Source organism: Manacus vitellinus, unplaced genomic scaffold (assembly GCF_001715985.3).
Source record: "Manacus vitellinus isolate BGI_N305 unplaced genomic scaffold, ASM171598v3 scaffold_1_pilon, whole genome shotgun sequence".
NCBI classification, from domain to species: Eukaryota; Metazoa; Chordata; class Aves; order Passeriformes; family Pipridae; genus Manacus; species Manacus vitellinus.
This window is the reverse complement of record NW_021939396.1, coordinates 14317313-14326826: the sequence shown is the minus strand read 5'-3', so window position 1 is coordinate 14326826 and position 9514 is coordinate 14317313.

The window sequence follows — 9514 nt, the reverse complement described above, 5'->3', positions numbered from 1 at the left end:
GAGAGGGTATTGAAAGATCCAAAATTAAGTATGTAAAAAACAACTCAAATTTGGATAGCAAAGGAAGAAAATCAGTTCAAGTCAAAGCCCACACACTGTTACTGAGACATGGTGAATATTATAGGAAATTCAAAACACAAGATAAAAAGTAAAGAATTGTGGAAAGACAGGAGAAATTCAATGCTGGGAGCCTCTAAAATGAAGCACATGAAGCAATATTCAAGATTGAAGAAAGATGCAGAAAATGAAATATACTTGCCAAAATGTTCAACAGCCAGCTAAATAAGATCTACATGGGCAAAGCAATTTTTCCTTAAAAGTAAGATATAGTATAGCCAAAAGAGAATAATAGACTATGAGTGTGTGGGGGAAAAAAATCATCAGGTGTGATAAACATCATTTCACAGACTAATTTCACGTGCTACAAGAATCAGAAATGTTAACTCTATCTAAACACCAGATATCAGAGAGAGAAAGGTGTGCTGCCTGGAGCAGCAAGAGCAACCTGGTGGTAAGGGGAGCCTGGAGCCACAGAAGGCAGGGAGGGTGTGCCTTGTCCTGCAGAGCAGGTCCATTACCAGTAGCAAAGGTCAACCACAGTCCAGACTGTATGCATGACCAGAGGGACCAGACAAATCCCACGTCCAGCAGGACATCAGTTAAGGGTTGGAATCAGTGAAGGACATGATCAGGCATGGGCATCCTGTGGCATAGCCCAGGCAAAAACGAGGGAGCTCAAATGTAGTTCTTGAGCAGAGTGGGCCTAAAAAAGCATCTCATAGTTGTCATGCATCCGTATATGCTTTGTGAGATCTGGCCTTGAGCACAGGCAATCCAGGAGGACGACTAGGGATGGAGGCTGCAGAGCCTGTTGGTACACCTAGAGTGATAATTTGACATCTGTATGTATTTGGCATATGGATTCTTTATTTTTTTTTAATTTTTTTTTAGAAAAATACCCCTTTCAAGAACATGCTCAAGTATCAATAGCCTGAAGTCTAGCAAGCTAAAATTTCCATTTGGGCATAATAATGCTAGTGGTGGGAAGAACTGCTAGAAGATTTACTACAGCATCTCAGAGATGTCACACATCCTCAGTTCCACATATACTCCAGTGCCATATAACAAAGGAGATGTGGCCTGCTGTGTGGACTTCATCCCTTCTACTAATGTAGCCATATAGCCACACAGAAATTATATCCCAACAGTCACTCTGTGAATTACACAGTCTACATGAACACAAGCCTACATGACTTCAATAATGAGGGGAACCCTTATTACCCAAAGTTGAATCCTATCATTTCTCCTGGGGCATGTACAAGGAATTATAGGATATAGGTCCAGCTTCATAAACAAATTTGCTTTAGCAGAGGAAAGAAGCAATGAGTTGCTCACTGTGCAGTTATTTTATCTGATAGAAAGCTCCAAAATAATATTTTCCCTTTGCCTTGGTCTTTTTTTTCCCATGCCAAGACTTGCACGATACCTGGCCAACTTCTGACACACTGATGGCTCTTGTCTGAAATGATGAGTGCTCAAATACCACTGATATCTTTGGGACCATCTCTTGCCTCATGAAAAAAAAAAAAAACCTGAAGGAAAATAAGTACTTGATTCTTTACTGTAAAAGTGAAAAGTCAGGAGCCAATACAGGAATGGGTTGATTTAGGCTGAAGGTCAATCCAATCCAGAGCCCTGTTTCTGACAGTACCAATTATTCCAGAGATAAAAGAGCAAGGACAGAAAAAGCATACTTGTCCAGTTAATGCACTGCAGAGATGCAAAAATCCTGCTGCCACACTTCAGTCAGATTATTTCTAAGAAATCTGGTAGGCTACCTTCAGTGAACCAACCTGAAGGTGAACCTTGAAAACACAGGTTGTTTCAGAGTTCAATCATATTTAAAGATAGATTGTTAGTGAAAAGGCATCTCTTTGTCTTATTGCTGACAGCTGGAGTATCTGACTGATGAGATGTCAATGACACCTCTGAATATTTCATGATACTAAAAATTTGTTTACTATTTAGAGCAAGGATTTAAAATCATATGTTTTAGCACTTTGAAAGGAGATTAGACTCTGGTCCCACGGCAGTGAAATGTGTGGTTTGCCCATCAACTGTTGTTGAAGCAGTTCCATTTTTGCATAACATCTTTAAATAGCAATTACAGCTAAGGTCAAATCTGAGCTTCCCAAGTCACACTACAGAGTCCAAAGAATGAGGGCAGCTAAACATTACCTGCAGGAAAATTTTGCTCTGAATTTTATACTTCCTGTAGGAATGTACTTCTTTGCTGTATAATCTGTCTGAAGTTATCATATCTGTTAGCCAAAAGCACTCATAGGACTTTATAATGGTGCATTAGGACACTGAACACTCCAGAGAAAAAATGAAGCTAATATAATGGCAAATGACTTCCAAAAATATTCTATTCTGTGCCTTTAAATTTCAGACCCTGAAAAGAAAGCAAAACAAAAAAGAAAAAAAAAAAAACATGAAAGGAAGAGATCAGTCTGTGACTGAAAGTCCAGCTGTGTAAACAAGTTTAGTGACTTCTTTTATCTCTAATTGGTCTTATACATTGATCTTTCTGGTGCCAAAATCACACACTTCACATTAATCTTCAGTAATATAGCATTATTTCCGGATGGAATTGGTCTGAAATGTCAAACCAATATGTGTCATTTGCAATCTACCAACATTTCCATTTTTTTCCAGTGAACATCAACAACTGTCTTTAGTTATATTACTTTAAAAGTCTGAACAGGAAACAGGTTTATACCACTGAAAATGTGAATATAGGCACTAAAATTGTGTTAATAATGCTAGTCACTGCATGAGACTTAGAAGATACTCAGCTGGCATAAATTTTTTGGCCAAATTACATTAACTTCAGAGATGTCATGCAAGTTAATATGGTCAAATAATTGGCCTATAGACTTCAGACGATATCTGTCTCACAAATACAGAACAGGCTGTTGTCTTTCCTGATAGTTTAGGACCTTTAAGTAACAAGATATTCACATAATTATGTAGACTAGTCTGGAGTAGACACTGGGGTAGACACTGAAAAACTCCAGTGAGACAAAGAAACCACATGTACAGGCAAATGAAAATCAATACTGATAAATGCAAGGTGATGCACTCTGGCCATAAAAATAAATTAATGAGGCAACAAGCCAATGAACTGTCTATTCACCTGACATGGGTCAAAGTCACCCATATGTGAGAAAAGGGCATCAAAGCAAAATCATAGACTGTGTGCAGTTCTGATCAGAAAAACAAATATTTTAGATTGCATGGTATATGTGGTACAATTAAATATATAAAGAAGATTGTATCAATATAATGATGTAGTATTGCCTGCACAGTTAAAGGGGATTTAACAACATTACACATAACAATGAAAAATGTGTAAAAGAAACAATAGACTTCTGTTCTTCAGTCCTTCTATTTCTTCCACAGGATTACTACATAAAATTAGAAAAGTGTAAGTTCAGAAAGAATCACTGAAGTACTTTTTCCTGCTACAGATCACTAAGCTGTGATTATATTGTTGTATATATGTGTGTGCATGTGTATAAAACTTAGGTATAACTTAAATTAATAACAAGACTAATGTCTGGTAGAACAGTCATAACTAATATGAAATCTGGCATTAACTGATAGTAAACATTATTTCATAGCCAACCAACCAAACATTATTCATGGTTTAAGATAGCCTCTAATATTTACAGATTTTTCATATGATAAATAGACTTTTTGTATTCAGTAAGTACTTTGAAGCAGCCAGTAACTGTAAGAAATAGAGTACTAGGCTAGATTGATGTCAAATTGATTCAGCTTGGAAATTTCTATTGTGCTAACAATAATTGTTTTCTACCAATAGATGACTAGACAAGTCTCTGCTGTAGTTACTCCTGTTTTGAGCAGCAGGGTTGGATTAGAGACAGCCAGAGATGTCCTCCAACATTAATGATTCTTTGATTCCATGACTCAATGAAAGAATACTAACAAATTTGCAGGATGTTGGAAGGAATTATTTCCAGGAATAATTGGAAGGAAATTTCCTGATATTGGAAGGAACATTTCTATGATAAAAGGTATATGTAGGTGAATGTGTTAGAGAAAAAACACACCAGAAGAAGAATTTACAGTTTGGTGGGTTTTTTTTCAATAATTCACTCATAATGACATTAAACCAATTTCTCTAGTGTAAATTAATCTGTGAGAAACAATTTATTTCAATATATTGTAACAGACATTCATTATACGGCCCTAACGTGAAAGGGTTTAGATTTATATTAGATATAAGGAAGAAATTCTTTATATGGAGCAGTTTTTTCAGGGACTAACCTGAAAAGTAGAGATGACTGAGGTCTAACATAGCGAAACCTTCTGTGGCATAGTATAAGTGCCCAGTGTAGATATAGTTCCAGTGTTTCTACTGTTTTCACAGTAAAGATGGTTCTTCTAAAAATATGTTTTGGTGGGACAAGTTAAATGTCATCTTTCTTCATAGAAGGGGTTTTTAGGCCTGGTCTCATCAATTGTCTTTGATTTCTGTGTTGAGGTAGATTTCTTCAGTGGCTTGCAACCACTGAAAGGAGATGTGCAATCTTAATTAAAAAAAAAATGAAGAAAATAGACTGAAAGACAATATTTGTAGTCAAGAAGCCAGGAATGTAGACATGAATTTCACTGATTCATTGAGTTACAGTGTTAACGGTGATGTAACTGAAGAACCCCTTCCTCCAAAGGTAGGACATGCCATGCAAAAGGAAGGAAAATGCCCATTAGCAGATTTCACTTGGGTACCGACCTCTAGAGGGCAACACAATCATATGAAATGGGAATGCAGTATCGACAGGGGCACTATCAAAACTGCACCCTAAACAATACAGTTCATCCTTCCTTTACATCCTAAACCTCTACTTACATAAAAACTAATTAAAAATACAGGTTTTACAGAATAGCACATGTCACCAGATACCACCTGTGTGGTTACTGTGACCATATTGTACCTTCCATTGACACTCATAGTCATAAAATACATGCCCTTCCACTCTAAAAACACATTCCTTAAGCTTGGAAAAAACACAAATCTCTATAAGCTCTCAAGTTTTTTATTCTCTGGAAACAAAATCATTCTTATGTAAAAGACTAAAATGCCACACTCGGACCTCCAAGCTCTGCATCTACAGCAGTCCCAGACTGCTAATTCTCAAGCCCTTTTTTCAAAGCATTCCTAAACCCGCTCTCTCTGTGTGACTCAGTATGATAATTTTTAAACAAATACATATGTGTCAATTAAATTAAAATATTCCCATGGCTGTTCTCTAAGTATTCCAGAGTCTTTTACCTACTACATATCCACTTTTCTTAGATGACAGTTGCTTCACAGAAAGGTCATCTGCATTTTATATTGGGAAGATAAGACATACAGAACATGTTCGCTGTGTTTCACTTGTAAAGAAGCAAATCCTATTAATTGAAACAAGGATTAGTCCGCAAAGTTCTTTGGTAAATAGGTAATACTATAGGTATTGTGTTAGCAATAATATAAGAGCAGAAATGACATAATGATTATTTCTCTTAGAGCATTCTGGAAAGCATTCAATCATTAGCTCCTGCAGCCATTCACTCTGGACTTCAGAGTAATACTTTCATTTTCAAGTGTCAATTTCTGCTGTTAAATTAAATGAAAATGTGGATCAGTGTGATACATCATAATCTAAAGTAACTCCTGAGGAAATCACTAGAGTAATGCCATTAGTGCTGCCTGCATTGTCTAAAACATTTGGGTGTACCAAAGTGGGCTGTGTGGTTTGTTTCAGGCACTGCCTGCTGATATCTTCCTTCAGCCAAGGCTACGAACATCCTGTTTGCCTGTCACAGTTCTACCCGATGGGACTTGCAACTGGCAGGAGGATGTGCTGCCACTGGAAGAGCCACGGCAGCTCAGTTTGCCACTATCCAGAGGGAGACTCAGTTAACTGATGTCCGTACAGCCATCCTGGGAGTCTGCGGCAAGGTAGTGGTGGAGGGGGATGGCAGGGGTGGCCACTGTACTGGATAGAGCCCAATCCAGTCAGTTCCAGACAGCTCCAACAGACCCACTGCAGGACACTGCTGAGCCAGCAGCCAAGATTGTGTCAGCATTGGAAAAATAGATTTCAGAAAGGGCAAAATGGTTCATGGCCACATGAGGGGCAATGAAAAGTGTGTGAGAAGCAGTCCTGCAGAGACCAGAGCAGTGAGTAAGGAGAGAAAGGAGGTGCTCCAGGTGCTGGAGCAGAGACCCCCCCTGCAGCCCGTGGTGCAGACCATGGTGAGGCAGCTGTGTCTCTGAAGCCCATGGAGGTCCATGGCAAAGCAAAGATCCACATCCACCTGCAGTCCATGGAGGACCATATGCTGGAGCACAGGGATATTCTGTGAGGGAACTGCAGCCCAAGGACATCCCACACTGGAGCATGGAAAAATCGTGAGAAGGAAGTAGTAGTTATGGACTGGCCGAAAACCTCCTATTTCCCAACCCCCTGCACTGTTCAGAAGGGGAGAGAGGTGAGAGAATGATCATGAATTAAGGAGTGAAGTTGAGCCTGGAAAGAAGTTGGGTGGCAGTTGTGGAGAATTTCTTGTTTTAATTTGTCTTCTTTCCCCCCTATATTGACAATAAATGAAATTAATTTTCCCCAAAAGTCTGGTTTGCCTGTCATGATAAATGATAAGTGACCTCCCTGTGTTTATCACAACACAAGAACTTTTTGATCTTATTTTCTTCCCTCATACTCCTGAGATAGGGGAGTGAGAGAATAACTGGGTGGATATGTGGTAAACAGCCAAGGTCAGATCACCACTAAAACATTGGAATAACAATAATTTTTCTAAGGAAGATACATATAATTTTGATATGTAATATCTTTGCAGTGCAAGAAGAGCCATGAACTAGAGGCTTCAGAGAGAAAATTCTGAATGGATGCTCTTCTGGACACTCCTCTGAAGTTTTCAGTCAAGTTTGACTAGGTTTGTCTCACAAAAAGGTTTTATTTGAGCCCAAAACTCTTGTAGATTTTGACAACACAGAGTATATGAATTAATACTTCCAATCTGTCCCTCTCCTTCTCTTTCTTCATATTTCACTAAGCTCATAATGCAATCAGTTGGAAAGACACTGCTCTGTCCTCTTCAGTTTATCCTGGAATTATCTTTAAGAAAAGGCAACTGGGTACAGAACAGCTTTGCAACTGGTGCAACACTAAATCTTCTAAATATCACCTATGATATCAGTAGGGAAGAAACACAAATCTTTCACAATCCTTTCTGCTGAATTGAGAAATTCACATACTTGGTCTCTAATATGGACTTTGCAAGAAGTCCTGAGCTCCTCATGTAATAGGATTGTGATTGCAACCTAAGAGGAACATCTCATGCACATGTTGCATCTGAAGATCAATTATAGATTTACTTTAAAACCACTTCAAAGACTTTTAATCTATATCAGTATCATCTGATGGCTGGAAATTAACCTGAGAAAGCAATGAGAGATCTACTCATTGCATATACAGACCAAACAGACACAATCGTTCAGGAATGCATCTGTAGAAATTCTCCACTGAACTTCATAATCTCAACACAGTCACCCTCACACACTGACACTTTGGTTGCCAACATCTCCAAAATAATCTGAAACCTGAGGTTGGAGAAATTCATTCACTGGCAGTTATCAGAGGTCTCCTCTAATTTCAGCAAGAAGGGGAGACACTTCCAGGACATGTGCAGCAATTTGCAGATCAAGCTCTACAAAAACATTCCAGGCACTGGAATGGGAAGTAAATGGGAAGTAAATGGGAAGTAAAACAGGTGTGAAATTCAACCCAGTAGAGGGCAATAGACCCCAGTGTACATGAACAACACAGAAGCCCTCAGTAAAAGAGCTGTCTCCAACCTGAACTTTAGGATATGCAGATAGAGGATAAGTAGATGGGGATGGAAGAAAAGTCAGAATTCTGATAAAATCCTTGATGAATCTTCCTAATCCTAAGGAGAAAGCTGTTCTGACTTGTTCTGATAATCTTTATTCTTCTCCATAATAAAAAAATTGGTTTCAAACAAAATCATCATATGGCATAAGATATCACTTATTTGGTTATAAATACTGCTACTGAGCTGCATCACCTATAAATTAATCAGTGACAGGAATTAAAAGAAACATCTTTTGGTTGAGAGGAACCTTCACCAGGGTAAAAGTATGAGGTTATGTTGGGATGCCTTGGCTTAAAAAACAGTATTTTTTCACTTTTACATGTTGTAGTAGAGGTAGGAATGTGTATTTTATTGCTAAGACATGAGCCCCAAATAATGTAAAGGTAAATTCAAAGGAGCAAAAACTGGCATTTAGCGAATATATAAATACAAGATACTTTCAACCTACTTTTCACTTAATGAGATAAAAACAGAGGAGAAAAAATAAATTAAATGGCAATGATTATTTGAAAACCATAATAGAAAGTCAGTAGACAATCCTAGCACTTGTTTGAAAGACAGGGTCTTTTAGAGTAACTTTGAAAAGGTGCTGATATTGGTTGCATCTTCTCTAATGCTGAAGACTGGACTGCAACTGTCAGAGAACAGACAGAGCTGGGCTAAAATGTGACAGATCCCTTCCTGATCCACCTCAGAACTTTGGAGCTACTGTGTTGACACTTGCTGCTTTGAAAATTATACAGCCAGGAAGAACCAGGGAAAAGACTAGGAAAGAAAAGTAAGTTGTCAGCAGAAAGGAAAATGAAGGCTAAGTAACAGAAACAGAAGTGAAAGCTTTTAAGCAGATAAAAAATCACAGGAGAAGGTGTCAGGGGTAATGCCATTAGCAGTGACAAATGGAAATCATTGATTAAGAAAGTACTGAAAACAGGCGAGGGAAAAAAATGTCTCTGAGCTTTTATTCATCAGTTTCAAATCTTTCCAAGATTCCTACAACCATTTCTTTCAAATGCAGAAACTACATTAGTCATAATAAAAGCACCGATCAAATCCTTGTCAGCCTATAAAATGAGTTAGATCTTTCAGAAGAATTGCCTGTCTATTGTGATACAAGCCTAATATCTGAATATCAATGATTTACTGTTATTGTTTTGGCTAGATTGCAAGACTTGGAAAATGTGATTAGAAGTTGCTGTGGAGGCAGAGAGTACACTTATGCAGATCAAAGGGCCTGCCTAGTCAAGTATTCTTTATCCAGAGTTAGTCAACAGCTCTTATATTTCAGAAGATGATGAACTTATCCCTGATCCATTTTCTGGGAAGTCCACCACACTCCAATCACTCCAATATTATTCTTTTTCCCTCTGAGTCTATTAAATTCTACGGCAGAAAGAGCTGTACTGAAATCAACTGAAGTTTTGCCTTTGACTTCAACAGGGTCAAAATTTTTCCCTGTTTCTTTGATAATGTTCACAAAAAGACTGATTACAATTTAAAAAGCTGAATCCTAGACCCCATTTCTGCC